This window comes from Mesoplodon densirostris, chromosome 17 (genome assembly GCF_025265405.1).
Source record: "Mesoplodon densirostris isolate mMesDen1 chromosome 17, mMesDen1 primary haplotype, whole genome shotgun sequence".
Lineage (NCBI taxonomy): Eukaryota > Metazoa > Chordata > Mammalia > Artiodactyla > Ziphiidae > Mesoplodon > Mesoplodon densirostris.
The window spans coordinates 11186059-11200285 of record NC_082677.1 but is presented as its reverse complement, the minus strand read 5'-3'; the positions used below and the strand labels follow the sequence as shown (position 1 = coordinate 11200285).

Sequence of the window (14227 nt, the reverse complement as noted above, 5' to 3'; positions counted from 1 at the left end):
AACTGTGGCTTTCTAACTTAAAACTGAAAAACCAAAACCAAACCAAAAAACCAATATTAAATAAACATCCTTTGAAATAATAATGGTTTGAATTTTCACTGTTACTGCTACAACTAATATTAATGTGACTAGGTAGTATCACTATTGTTTTTATTTTTAACATCTTTATTGGAGTATAATTGCTTTACAATGGTGTGTTAGTTTCTGCTTTATAACAGAGTGAATCAGTTATACACAAGTCCCTGTATCTCTTCCCTCTTGCATCTCCCTCCCTCCCACCCTCCTTATCCCACCCCTCTAGGTGGTCACAAAGCACCGAGCTGATCTCCCTGTGATATGCGGCTGCTTCCCACTAGCTCTCTATTTTACGTTTGGTAGTGTATATATATGTCCATGCCACTCTCTCACTTTGTCCCTGCTTACCCTTCCCCATCCCCGTGTCCTCAAGTCCATTCTCTAGTAGGTCTACATCTTTATTCCCGTCTTGCCCCTAGGTTCTTCTGACCTTTTTTTTTTTTTTTTAAGTATGTGTTAGCATACGGTATTTGTTTGTCTCTTTCTGACTTATTTCACTCTGTGTAACAGTAGTATTACATACTATTTTGATTGGACATTTTAAGATTTGCCTATATGTTTCAGAGAGTTTGATTTAAAACTGCACTACAAATGAAAACAACTGTAATGTTATCTTCAAGAAACTAAAATAACATTAAGCTCATTTACTAAAAAAAAGCTTTTTTAAATGTAATTAAACCATTACAGCTTATTTTTGTATTTAGATTACAATTTTTAATTGAAAAATTAAAAAAAACACCTTCAAAATACTGCAGAAACAGTGAGAGTTCATTCATTCATTGATTTACTTTAGTTCACTTAAAAACTAGGTTATCACAAAATTATGGCAGTCTTATTGTCTTCAGAATAGGAATAAAACTGAAGTCTCTGGATGTATCATATACATTAGGGGTCAGCATACATTTTTGTAAAGGCTCAGATAAAATACGTAGGCTTTGGGGATGGGGGCCAGGAGACAATAATAAATTTCTGTCACAACTACTCCACTCTTGCCATTGTAGGGCAAAAGCAGCCAGAGACAACACATAATCAAATGAGCTTGGCCGTCTTCCAATAAAACTATTTCCTCATCCATAGGGGTGTGTGTATGTGTGTGTGTGTGTGTGTGTGTGAATGTGAGAGAGGGAGAGAACACATACATGGGCACACATACTCGTACATATATCCTACAGATTTTTAAGACTTCAGGGGAAATTATTTTAGATGTATGCCTATGATACTTTATAATTCCAAAATACAAAAAGCTCTGAAAAAAGCTTTCTCGTAAGATTGACATAACGTCAATCATCAGCAAAATTTCACCTAAATAATATGATGCTATTTACAAACTTTATTCTTTATTCTACTTAGCATGACTATCCCTATGTATTACTGGAGATATATTAATGTGTTTAAGTAACGAGCTACCTCAGACCCCCATGAAGATGCTATGAAATACACATATAAGCACCTATTACTTTTCTTAAATCCCCAAATATCTGAATTACGAAACACATCGAGCTCTAAGGTTTTTTTTTTTTTTAAATATGGGCTGGTTATTATTTTTTTATATAAATTTATTTATTTTATTTTTTGGCTGCATTGGGTCTTCATTGCTGTGTGCGGGCTTTTCTCTAGTTGCGGCAAGCGGGCTCTTCGTTGCAGTGCGCGGGCTTCTCATTGCGGTAGCTTCTCTTGCTGTGGAGCAAGGGCTCTAGGCGCGCGGGCTTCAGTAGTTGAGGCACGTGGGCTCAGTAGTTGTGGCTCGCGGGCTCTAAAGAACAGGCTTAATAGTTGTGGTGCACGGGCTTAGTTGCTCCGCGGCATGTGGGATCTTCCCGGACCAGGGCTCGAACTCGTGTCCCCTGCATTGGCAGGCTGATTCTTAACCACTGTGCCACCAGGGAAGTCCCAAGCTCTAAGGTTTTGAATATGGATTTTAGGCATTTATTAAAATAAATGTGACTTTGCTTTTTAAGATTCAGAAATTAGTGGTAATCTCTTACATGAAATATTTTGAAAGATTAACAAAGATATTAATACTAATATATTAACTGCAACCTCAAAGTAATTTGATATTGTGCCTTTTCCCATGGAAATTCCATATGTTCAAACTAAAAATCTACTTCCATATGAGAATGGTTGGCTAAGTGCTTTTAAATTGTAAATCTAGAATGTTCAGATTGCTCAGAAACAAGATTAACTGTAACTGTAGTTACATAATACCATCATTTTGATTCATTTATTGAAATAAACTCTAAATTTTTGTTTGCTTGTTTGTTTTTGGCCATTGTGTTGATATAGCCTAGGAATCTTATTGGCTGTGGAGATTTTTTCTTTTTTATAGTTTTGCTTCTGCTAAGAATTTTTGCATAGTGGTAGAACTTAAGTTCTTAACACTCTTTTATAGATTATTCCTCCACAGAATGATAGATTAAAATAAACAAGTGAAGTTACAGTGATAGTTTCTGCATAGACATTTGCTCATGCTCTGACTGTGAATGAGCTGAGCTGAAGAGAATATTCTCCTGGCATTATTATCAACACCTGTAAAATGTGAAACTGTTGTAAATTTACTCTTTTTTAAATTATGCTTTAGAAACCATGTTTGTGCTAGCCCATCAAAAATGTCATATCAAGGAAAATGTTCTGGCAAATTCTTGGTATTCAATATCACTTTTTTTGGTCTCCATGTGACTTTCACTTCTCTTTGCACATTCCATGGAAATACCATTTTACATTTACACATACTAAACAAAAGATTATAATTTCACAATCACTTGGGACTGATTACGTTTTGGGCTGGCTGTCTCTTGAGGTATTTTCATTTAAATAATTTATTTTAGGGACTATAAGTAAGCCACTGCTGTGTCACAGACATGACACTGTCTTTGATCTCAAGGAGTGAAAGCCCAGTTATAAAAATAAGGCACATAAATAAACATATGAAGGTGTCCAGGGAGAGTATTATACTGAAGAAATTATAATAAGGCACTATGCCTCCAAATAACTTAAAACTATTGTTGAGGTTTTTATTAAAAACTTTTATCCACAGTATTAGACTCAAGTTTCCACTACAGAAGTGATTAACCTGAGTGTCTTGCCCTTTCCTTAACTTCCTGATTTAATCACAACAGCAATGAATAAGGATGAAATAAGGGAAATAAGAGACATTTTCACTATCATAAATCATCTGGATCCCTCAATTCTCCTTGGGTTAAATTTAATTATAGAATGAATTGCTATTCCTATATCACTCCTCTGCATCAACTTTCTTCTATTCTCCCTGTGCTGCTTCAAATTCCAAAAGTCTCTATTAAATTCTAAAACTACTAAACTATGTCTGGTTCAAATTTTGACATTACCCAAGAAAGACTCTGATCCTGAATTATTATTAAGAATACTATATATGTCTTAAACATGTATTTCATTTCAAGAAATATTAATAATCAAAAAAAGCAAGATAGTTATACAATTAAATCACATAGAGTTGAATAAAATGGCTATACTAATGCCTACATATTAAAAATAAAATAATTTATATTCCATAAGATATGGGATCCTCCTTTTAGACATAGTATGTATAAATGAATGATCTGTGTAATTATAGTTCCAAACTACTGAAATTCTGACTTTCATTTATTTACATTCTCAAATAAGTACATTTAATAATTTTAGGTTCTCAAACGTAACTAAATTTAAATTTAAAATTGCTTTTTTGTAATACACACCTTTAAGTTCTTTATTTTTGTATTCAGAAAAACACTGGCTCTTTTTCTTTTAAATACTTATATAATGCATAACGGAAATACTATGCATCACTTTTCTTAATACATTCATAAAGTCAAAGATAAAAACTAAGAAAATAATTAGTAAAAGGAAATTATTTGATAAATATTGTGATTAAGGCAAAAAAGGGAAAAAAAGGCTACAGGTTAAAGTAAGCTCAAGTAGAGGTCAGTCAGCTGAACCTCACTTATTTTCAAGAGTACATTAACTTTATCCAATAAAGTTGCTAACAGCTTATTGTTATTTAAGCCTATAAACTTAAATAAAGTTTAAGCTTTATTAAGGCTTAAATTGTTGAAGCACTCAGAGAAAACAAGCTAGACTTTCAGAGAACTCCTTATCTGTGCTCAAAGCAATAAATTCTCCAGTTTGACCCAAGCTGAATTTTCTTTACTGACTCCTCCATTTAAAACAAAATATTGGGCTTCCCTGGTGGCGCAGTGGTTGAGGGTCCACCTGCCGATGCAGGGGATGGGGTTTCGTGCCCCGGTCCGGGAAGATCCCACATGCCGCGGAGCGGCTGGGCCCGTGAGCCATGGCTGCTGAGCCTGCGCGTCGGGAGCCTGTGCTCCGCAATGGGAGAGGCCACAACAGTGAGAGGCCCACGTACCTCAAAAAAAAAAAAAAAAAAAAAAAAAAAAATTAAATAGGGATGAATAAGCAGTCCAGTTTTATTCATTCTTAAGAATGAAATAAAACGTTTTTGGAACTTGAACGAACTCAGAAATTCCTTCATTTTAACAACATTTAAGATACTTCCAAAAGTCACAGAAATTATTGTAAGTATATACTCCATCTAAGCAGTAGTTTATTGTGATTATTTGCCAAGGATTATATAAGCAAAAAAGTATAGATCACTAAATTAATAAGATTATTTTGCCTATACCAGAAAACTCTATATCCAACTCACACCCATCCACAATTCAGAGTCAAATTATATGGTTATGTACGTACCAGAATACAATCTGATAACGATACTGTAGAGAAGTCAGTATGTGATTTGCTTTGCAATTAAAAAAATAACACTTCAGGGCCTCCCTGGTGGCGCAAGTGGTTGAGAGTCCGCCTGCCGATGCAGGGGATACGGGTTCGTGCCCCGGTCTGGGAGGATCCCATATGCCGCGGAGCGGCTGGGCCCGTGAGCCATGGCCGCTGAGCCTGCGCGTCCGGAGCCTGCGCGTCCGGAGCCTGTGCTCCGCAACGGGGGAGGCCACAACAGTGAGAGGCCCGCGTACCGCAAAAAAAAAAAAAAAAAAAAAAAATAACACTTCAGCATAAAATATTAGACCCACTTATTAAAGTAAATGGTGCTTTTATTTCTTCTAATTCTTTTTGCAATAACAGATCTACTACAAATAACACATTTTTTGTTTTAACATCTTTATTGGAGTATAATTGCTTTACAATGGTGTGTTAGTTTCTGCTTTATAACAAAGTGAATCAGCTATACGTATACATATATCCCCATATCTCCTCCCTCTTGCGTCTCCCTCCCACCCTCCCTATCCCACCCCTCTAGGTGGTCACAAAGCTCATCTCCCTGTGCTATGTATGCAGTAGCTTCCCACTAGCTATCTATTTCACGTTTGGTAGTGTATATATGTCCATGCCACTCTCTCACTTCGTCCCAGCTTACCCTTTCCACTCCCTGTGTCCTCAAGTCCATTCTCTACATCTGCGTCTTTATTCCTGTCCTGCCCCTAGGTTCTTCAGAAACATTTTCTTTTTTTTTTTTTTTTTTAGATTCCATATATATGTTAGCATACGGTACTTGTTTTTCTCTTTCTGACTTACTTCACTCTGTATGACAGACTCAAGGTCTATCCACCTCACTACAAATAACTTAATTTTGTTTCTTTTTATGGCTGAGTAGTATTCCATTGTATATATGTGCCACATCTTCTTTATGCATTCATCTGTCGATGGACACTTAGGTTGCTTCCATGTCCTGGCTATTGTAAACAGAGATGCAATGAACATTGTGGTACATGACTCTTTTTGAATTATGGTTTTCTCAGGGTATATGCCCAGGAGAGGGATTGCTGGATCATATGGTAGTTCTATTTGTAGTTTTTTAAGGAACCTCCATACTGTTCTCCCTAGTGGCTGTATCAATTTACATTCCCACCAGCAGTGCAAGAGGGTTCCCTTTTCTCCATACCCTCTCCAGCATTTATTGTTTCTAGATTGTTTGATGATGGCCATTCTGACCGGTATGAGGTGATACCTCATTGTAGTTTTGATTTGCATTTCTCTAATGATTAGTGATGTTGAGCATCCTTTCATGTGTTTGTTGGCAACCTGTATATCTTCTTTGGAGAAATGTCTGTGTAGGTCTTCTGCCCATTTTTGGACTGGGTTGTTTGTTTTTTTGATATTGAGCTGCATGAGCTGCTTGTAAATTTTGGAGATTAATCCTTTGTCAGTTGCTTCATTTGCAAATATTTTCTCCCATTCTGAGGGTTGTCTTTTCATCTTGTTTATGGTCTCCTTTGCTGTGCAAAAGCTTTGAAGTTTCATTAGGTCCCATTTGTTTATTTTTGTTTTTATTTCCATTTCTCTAGGAGGAGGGTCAAAAAGGATCTTGCTGTGATTTATGTCATAGAGTGTTCAGCCTATGTTTTCCTCTAAGAGTTTTAGAGCGTCTGGCCTTACATTTAGGTCTTTAATCCATTTTGAGTTTATTTTTGTGTATGGTGTCGGGGAGTGTTCTAATTTCATTCTTTTACATGTAGCTGTACAGTTTTTCCAGCAAACAGTCATTTTTTGAAACAGTATGAACTGGGACATCTACAAAGTGGAATCAAATACATGGTAATAAAAAATGTCTGACAAAAAGTAAGAAGTTAGTCATTCCCAAGAATTAAAGACATTTAATGATTCAGTTCTAAAAGCAGCACTGTATACTTACTGTACACAAGGCACAGATATGAAACAGATGTGTTCCATGTGCTAGAGAATCCTGCATTCTAATGGAGGCCACAACAGATAAACTGATCAGTATAATGTGAAGAAAAGAAGTGTTATCTCAGAACTATTACAAGATATTGACTTCGTAAACAAGATAAATTATGTAATTAAAGTAATTCTTATTGTGATTATAGGAAAATGGTGAAATTAATAACAAAAGGAAACATGTGACCTAAAATAATGAACAGTTATTAATTTCTTGGGAAAAACTGACTTAGAGATCACTCCAAGATCAGCAATCACGAATGATATTTCAACTTGTAAAACAGAATCTGTTTAATTTGATATAAAAAACTACCTCTGTTGACAGAATATAAAACTGTAAGATTTCTCTATGTATCAAAACAAATACATTAATAGAAAGCACAACTAACATGAGAATATTTTAGAGTTTAAATGTTGCAAAGTACAGCTATTGAAATAATCTGTATAATCTTTTAAAGTAACTAGTTTCAAAGTTAAAATAATATCCTTAATAAGAAAGATTATCTTTGGTTGGGTTTAGTGTAACTAGAAAAATCCTACTGAGTAGAGAGAACAACATTTTTGAGATAGTAACATGTATATCATGAGTCACAGGTCGTATTTCCAGAGGGAGAAGGAGGAGAAGATAATCCTTTAGCAGTTAAAACTGGAATCGCAAGTCCAAATTGTATCTTTCATGGATTCTATTATGTACAGTAGAGTTTATTTTATATGCAATCCAGTAAATTCTGTTACTGGATATGAAGCAAAAATAAATTGAAAGCACTGATTCTACATGGAGGGGCAATGTAGATACAAAAGAAAGTAGTGGAGACAAAGAAGTTACCTGGGAAAATAAACGTTAAAGGAGACATAGGGGGAAAAGCTTAGACCTCTGGTGAAAGTCCACAAAGGTAACCATTTTATGAACTGGCTTAAGAATAGCTAAAATAGAAAAATATTATTACTTGATCAGAATCTCACCATGTATAAAAAATTACACAATCTTGGTTTGCATTATTATACAGTAGAAAAATTAAAGATGGAATCATTATCCCACTGCCCTTTGCAATAATGGGACAAGAAATAATAAGTTTATATTAGTACTACAATTTCTGAGGGACATAATGAAATAGAGTCTATTTGTAGGAAAAATATCAGGATGGTACAAGGTGGGTTCTAGGAAATAGTTACATGAAACCAAAGATGCTCACTTGGCAAATGCGAAGATTTCTGGGGAAAGAGTTACTGCAGGAAGGGCTTATTTCTCTTGTGATCTGGGGTCCACCTAAATTGTAGCAACTCTACCTAATTAAAGGGCATCTGTAATGTGGAAAACTGTGTTTTGATACCTGAGAAGGACAGACTGGAGACTGATGGTCAAGGGTGACATGCCCTGGGCCTGACCTCAATCCTTGAAACTAGAGACAAGGAACAACATATCTGGACAGCAGAGATCATGGATCAGGAAAAAGTCTGCCTGTGTATATTCTCTTTACTTGTGGTGGTGTTTAAAGTACAATGCAGGTATTTTTAAATATCTGAATTTTAGTAACAAATTGGTTGGTTCTCACACTTCGTTCTCAAATATTAGGGCTTATCCTGAGCTCTCAGAACTAGGCAATTTTATTAGCATTACAGAATTCTTTAATCTGCATCAAGTTTTTAATTAACTCAAAGAAGATCTAAACTGAAAATCTGAAGACATGGTTTCAGAATATAAACTAAATAGCTGTGTAAACTTAAGCTAAGACATTTGCCTTTCTTGACACTAAAAACCTTCGCTGGTAAACAACAGATTAATGATTTTGAAACTTTTTTTTTAAAACTACAATCTAAAGCAATACATTTTACATCCAGATCTACTATATATAATTGAAACAAATGTTTCACGGAATATCACTTCCTCTCACTGTGTGCAGATACTCTGATCTCTGCTATGCTATGTCATGGCATGCCATTAAAAATATTGTCAGGGCATGCTTTACTGATTATGCCATATCATCAATGGATCACAAGCTGCAGTCTGAATATCACTAAAGCTCGCCTGCCTCCTGTATTTACATGGTCTGAAAGCTAAGGATAGTTTTTACATTTTGAAATGGTTGGGAAAAAAAAAGAAAGAATATTTCATGACACTTGAAACATAAAATATTCAAACGTTGAATATTCAATATTCAAATTTCATAGCCAAGCTCATTCCTTTACATATTGTCTGCAGCTACTTCCTCACTAAAATGGTGGAGTTGAGAAGTTATGACAGAAACTGTATGACTGCAAAGCCTAAAGTATTTGCTTTTGGGCTCCATATGGAAAAAGTATGCTGATTCCTACACTAAAGGACACCTGTATTTCTTTCTGGCTTGAATATCCATGATTCTAAGTACTTCCTTTATGTCTTACTGGGCTAAATTGGGACTAACGGAGTAGTTGCATGATGGTGAGAAAAATGATACGGATAAGTATGGGTTCTTGGTAAGTTATACAGGCATCAGATTTCTATTTCATTCTGTACTTGAAAACAAGAATAAGAAGTAGTAATCCAACAGGCAGTATGTTGTGGTAGTATACAGATTAAAATCATTTACAGCATCTGCCCTGTGAGTTCATAGGGCTTTCACTTGTAGCCTTTAAGTATTTCCTTTTTATAGTGGTCCCAATAAAGGATGGTAGTTGTTTCACAGGGATTAGTTTTGAACATAAAATGGACGATTATGTTGCACCGCTTTGCTATGTACACGTCAAATTCGCAATGATAAAACAGGCACTAAGGGGAGAAAAAAAAAGCCAGTGGCTTCTCCTCACTTTTATATACTTTATCTGAGTTGAAACTGTCTTTCAACTGTCTTTTTAAAATCTTTTTTTTTGTTCGCATTAGACCTTTATTGAAACACTAGATTTATTCAATAAAATCTTATTTGCTCTTTCTGCCTCCAGACTCTCCTTTTTAATTTTTATTTTTATTTTTTTATTTTATTTATTTATTTTTTTTGCTGTACGCGGGCCTCTCACTGCTGTGGCCTCTCCCGTTGAGGAGCACAGGCTCCGGACACACAGGCTCCGCGGCCATGGCTCGCGGGCCCAGCCGCTCCGCGGCATGTGGGATCTTCCGGGATAGGGGCACGAACCCGTGTCCCCTGCATCGGCAGGCGGACTCTCAACCACTGCGCCACCAGGGAAGCCCCCAGACTCTCCTTTTTTAAACCTTGCTGTATACAACTGACAGACGGTATCTTAATCATATTTTGATTTTCTCTCTCCCTTTTCAAAATTCTTCTGTAGATGACTAGGATCCAGTTTCTTTTTCTCTAGAATATATGTATTTGGCAAAGTCAGTGTCTCTGCCTTTCCACAGTCTTCAACAGTGGTCATGAACAGATATGCATTCTTCTGGCCCTGGTATCTTCACTTCCCTTACATACCTGGTTTCCCTGCCAGGCTTAAACCTGACTAACATGCACCCAAATTGAGTTTCTGTGTATTCTGTACTGTTATTTTACAAAATTTTGTTTTAGGAATATAGTTGGGAACAAAGCAATATCAGGATAAATATCAGCTTTCTGGGATATAAACAAAACTTGGGAGTATTGTACTGAAATATATTATTTCATGGTCAATATTAAAGATTAGTTACTATAACCATCACTCGTGAAGTCCTCAGACAACGTTGGAATAAGGTAACCAAGGGATTTTTGCTTTTTGCTTGTTTCAAATTAAATAAATTAAGCCCCTCTCTTTTATCATTCAGACCAATTACTGGAATCTACTTGACTACAGAAAACAATTTCATTTGTTCTACCATCCACTTATCCATCCACAAGTGTGTTTTGCGTACACAGTTAATGCTAGGTACTCTGGCAGGTCCTAGAGCCCCTGTGGAGTGCATGCTTTCCATGAATCTATTAAAACAGAAGGAAAAAATAATAATATTCTCAAGTTTTTAAAGTATGTAATTTAATATTATAAAATTAAAAGAATAGTTATAACATATTTCATAATCTAAAACAATTAGAATTCAGCTTAAAAAAAGGTGGATTTGCTTTAGAGCAACTTAAGGACACAGAGGCCCATCAGCTACTAAATGAACTCAGTATAAACACGTAAACTAATTACATATTATAACGATATAATGTCCATAAGAATATAAAATGGCTGGAAAATATAACCACTGTAAGTACCCAGCAGTCTATTTTCTCTTTAAAATTTTCCAATTTAGTTTTTCTTTCCCAATTGTTTATTTCTTGAATGTGCATAAGCATCTGAGAGGGTGAAATAATAAACGCCTATAGTGACTTCAAGCTTAGTTTCTGGAAGGTCCCATGTAGTTTAGCATAGGTATAGACATTATATCTAAATCAGTATGCAGGCAATTTTCACAATATAAAAATAAGTTATTTTCTGCCTCAATATAAACTACATGTGTAGCCTCCAAAAACAGACTTGTTATTCAATATTATATATTCCATGGAATATATAGACCTTTTCTTCATGTTATTAATTGATCTAGAACATCCATATGTACTGATTTGCCCAGATAATGCAAGCTGATACCAGCCTGAGTGTAATTCTAAATATGGGCATTTTCTCTTCTGAAAATGTTCTGGTTTGCATGAAAATTTATATGAATACTTTAAATTTATTAGAACAAAAGAGAAAACTGTTCCCTTCTAAAATTATGTTATGAAATATATGATACAGGTAACTACAATCTATTATTTCATGAAACAAAAATATTTCCCAAACACCATATCAAGGTAGATAATCCATTTCTTAGGGATAAATTTATCTGCTACTGATGACAAATTCTTCATATTCAGTTATTCCTGTAGTAAGTAGTTCAGATATACCACTTTTAGATGGCCACACATGGTCTACTTTTTTTAAAGCTTCTCTTTTAATCCAAGATACAAAGTTCATGCACTACATTTAGCTGTCATAGCTTATTAGTATCCTTTCATCTACAACAGTTCACAGCTTTCTTGCACCTCAGAACTTCCTAATTTTGGTATCCGGATTGCTTTTCTCCCCCCAAATTTAAAAAAGTTTCCCCATGTTTAAATTCAGGCTACACATTTTGGCCAATAATATTCCATTTCATGGTCTATTCTTGATTTATATGCTGTTACTCATATCTCTTATCTCTGTGAAGAAGATTCATTCCTGTATGCTTTACTTCTAATTTCTCTCTTGGGAGCCTAGGAGATGATGTGTTTTACCTCTGACTATATTTCTATAGTATACTACACAACACTTAATGTAGTATATTATATATACCAATATACTTGATATACTATATTCAGGAAATTTTTTTGGTAAGTAAGGTTTCTCTGACTTTTCATCATTCCTTGATTTTATATTAGGTTGTTGGAATATAGTTCCAGCTCAGCTAGTCAAGAGTATATGGTAAGAGTCATAATAATTTTAGTGAATGAAAAACTAATATTGGTTTGAGGACTTTAGTAAAACCATTCTCTTTGATGAATCATGTCTTCTTTGCTTTAATCATCTTTATTGGCTAAAAGGAGATTTCCATATTGAAATACTAAACTGGGCAGTTTGAAATGTTTTATTTATGATGAAAGAGTATGATTTCTCTTTTTAGAGGGTATTGTTTTCATGTTAGAAGTTACCTATGACGGAAAAACCTTTGCTAACATCTACATTTAGTAAGCATTTGTGTTATTTTTGGGACAACTTAAATTCTACTAATTTGTAAGCAAAAAGTAATCTGGAAAAGATGCTCAGCGATTAGGGCAATACAAAAAGAGCTATGCTTTTGAACACAGAATCAACTAAAACTGAATGAGATCATCCTTGAAGATAAATTGTAAATTTAACAGATGCAGAAAATTCCATTTACATTTCCCTCAACTCACATCTATTCCTATTCTATAAATTATTCTTCTAAGTTCAGAAGTGTCCCTGTTCCCTTCCAAAGTGAATTTCTATATTTGGTCTGAGCCCTTCTTGATTCATGATGTCCTTTCTGCACTATTTCTCTTATACCTATCAAGCATCTTTATTTTTACATCTCCAACGTTTTGGGTTTTTTTTTTCCCCTCTGTCTCCTAACAGGCATAGATTTCTCCTCCATGAATAAAATTGTCAATACTCACTTGAACATCTATCAATTTTACTCTTGTTTCACTGTCAAATTTTTCCAACAAGTGGTCTATGTTTAGTCATTTTTTCCCCAAAAATGTTCGCCTTTGGCAATCCAGTATCTGTTTCCACTATTCTTCTGAAATGTCTCCAAGGTAACCAAAGGATACGTTTCATGAAATCAAGTGGTCTGGTTTTAGTCTTCCTCCTCTTGACTTTTGCATAATATTTTCCACTTTCATATAGTAAGAATAAATTTTCAGCCCTCATTTTTAACACCTAAGTTATTTTTCTATTTTAATTCAACTTTATAGAAAGACAGTTTACATAAAATACAATTTGACAATTCTGAATGTACACTTCTTTGAGTAAAGACAAATTTATACATCTATTTAGCCACCAGTACAATCTGCTCCCCGCAAAAGCTCCTTTGTGCCTATTCCTACTCAGTCTTCTCTGCATCCCTAACCCCAGACAACCATCGCATTCTACACAAAAGATTTCTTCTGCGCCAGTGTTTTGTAAAAATGAAATCATACGATATGAACTCATTTAAGCCAGGCTTCTCTTGCATGATGTTTCTGAAATTCATGTATTTTGCTATGAGTTTCAGTAGTTTTACTTTTTTTTTTAATTTCTGAGCAGTAATATATCATATGGACATATAAGCATTTGTTTATCCATTTTTAATGAATATAGTTCTTCTATTTCTATTTATTATGAATTTTTGTATGAAAATTTATATCTTTATGTGGACATATGTGTGTTTTACTTGAATAATAACTGTAGTGGAATTCCTGGATCAAATTTTACGTGACTGTTGATAAAACGTTGCCAAACTGTTTTTCAAAGTTGTACCCTTTTATATTCTGAACCAGCAATGCATGAGATCCTTAGGATTTTCTACATACGTGAAAATTTCAACTGCAATTTAAAACAGTTTTACTTCCACCTCTCCAATCTGTATGTCTATTATTTTTACTCCTTGCCTTACTGTACTACTTAAGATCATACAGTAAAATGTTGAGTTAAAGTGGTGAAAGGCAAAATCCTTCCCTTATTCCCAATTTCACTTGGTGTTTCACTAAGTATAACATTAGTTTCAGTTTTTCATAAATACCAATTTTAGGTTAGGTTTGTTCCCTTTGGGACCTATTTTTCTCAGAGATTTTATCATGAATGGGTATTGAATTTTAATATATGCTTTTCCTGCAACAACTAAAAATGAAAAAAATATTTCATATATACCCCTATATTAACTATTTCTTACATTCTCCTTTGTGTGTATCTAAGTTTCCAACTGGTATCATTAACCCTCTGCTTGAAAAAATTTACTCATTGCTGTGTT

The 14227-nt window shown here is 34.7% G+C and overlaps 1 protein-coding gene across 1 annotated transcript in view; it reads right to left on the bottom strand.

The window, feature by feature from the left end:
- Nucleotides 1–14227, bottom strand: part of NBEA (neurobeachin) — a 610373-nt gene that overhangs the window by 354826 nt on the left and 241320 nt on the right. The gene's annotated exons all lie outside the window — the stretch shown is intronic.